This window comes from Enhydra lutris, unplaced genomic scaffold (assembly GCF_002288905.1).
Source record: "Enhydra lutris kenyoni isolate GAN:26980312 unplaced genomic scaffold, ASM228890v2 scaffoldscaffold1975, whole genome shotgun sequence".
Lineage (NCBI taxonomy): Eukaryota > Metazoa > Chordata > Mammalia > Carnivora > Mustelidae > Enhydra > Enhydra lutris.
In genome coordinates this window covers 2675-4096 of record NW_019156059.1, presented here as the reverse complement: position 1 = coordinate 4096, position 1422 = coordinate 2675, and the positions used below count along the sequence as shown (strand labels likewise).

The following is a 1422-nucleotide window of genomic DNA, read 5'->3' as shown; positions in this document are numbered from 1 at the left end:
AAGGCCAGCCAAGTTCTTTATTACAAAACACTTTTTCATCAACTAATTTTTCGCATTAAACAAATGTATCATCATTGTAAGCAATAACAATGTAATCACAGGTGTGAAGTGCTAGTCATACCTTCTCTAATATAAATTAAGAGAGATGAGTAACTTAAAATTTAAAATGTTTATCTGCATGTCATCCCAAATCATCTCATGTCACTATTTATATGTTTATTTTTAAGTTAAGTTTGTTATCTTATTTCCCCAACAAGCCCATATTTTTTATTTTATGTGTTAGACATGTTCCATATGAGTAAAGTCTGATGTGTGAGCTCTGAGGAACTGTCAGTCACTTTGTCCCTTCTTTCATTTTACAGATGAGGAAACTGAGACCCAGTACAGGGAAATGACACATTCAAGTTCACACAGGTAGGATTCCATCTCAGTCTTTTGATCTCCAGTTCAGGGGTCCTTTTACTACTTTAACTGGGCTCCTTCCCCAGTTTGGAATCACTCTAAGACAGAAAGGTAAGGGTGAGTCTGGCATACTTTGTACTAAATGCCAACGGCATCATAAGGAAGGTGCGATGTACCAAGGGCTAAGGATGGTGACTTGGGCTGACCAGGTCTCCGATACGTGAACCAAGTTAAGTCAGGCTTTGTAGCAGTTTTTATGGCCACCAACTGCAGGTTTATTGCCACTCAGGGCCTGATTGCTGTTTTTTCCCTGATATTTAGTGGACATTTTCTTGTTATAGCCTCACTCCAGCCTATAGGCATGGGGAAAACCATCTGCAATATCTCCTATTCATCTATTTCAACAAGAATCTTAAAAAATAATAAACACAGTGTGGATGGGTGGGTGGGTCAATGTGAAAATGAAACTGAAGAAAAGCTGGCATAAAGAACTTGTGTCTAAAAAACAAAAGGGCCAGCATCTTGGAACTTTCCTCAAGCTTGCCAAACAACTCCACTCCGCGCAATAATGTTATTTGATATTTGCCTAATGGGAATGATAAAGTGAGGGCAGAGATAGGCATCTATTTGTAAAATTCCACATTGATTTTTTCCCCCTTATATATGCACCCAGACACAGTGGTGGCGAATGATCTTTTAAAAATTTAAAAATACATTAAATAGATGAATGAGCCTCCAATAAATGTGTATGTGAAGAGTTCTTTACTTGACACGACTTTCTGCCACGAAAACTAAATGCATTCCCGGAACACGCTACAAGTAATCTCTTGACAGCTACTATTTTGGACACTGATATTTTATACCCGTGTTTAAAGTGAACTCTGATATGTTTTGACTCTTTGTTCTTTCTCTTTTTTGTTCACCCAGTATCTAAATCCTGCAATGTTCCTTTGCAAAACCTGTCCTTGCCTCTCCTCTTCTCATCACACCACCCAGGCTTTTTTTTTTTTTTTTTTTTTT

The 1422-nt window shown here is 37.8% G+C and overlaps 1 long non-coding RNA gene across 1 annotated transcript in view; it reads left to right on the top strand.

Moving 5' to 3' along the window:
- Positions 1–367: 367 nt before the first annotated feature.
- Positions 368–1422, top strand: part of LOC111140498 — a 3715-nt gene continuing 2660 nt past the window's right edge. The window contains exon 1 of the long non-coding RNA XR_002640158.1: positions 368–414. This is a non-coding gene — a long non-coding RNA (uncharacterized LOC111140498). The remainder of the gene's footprint in view (positions 415–1422) is intronic.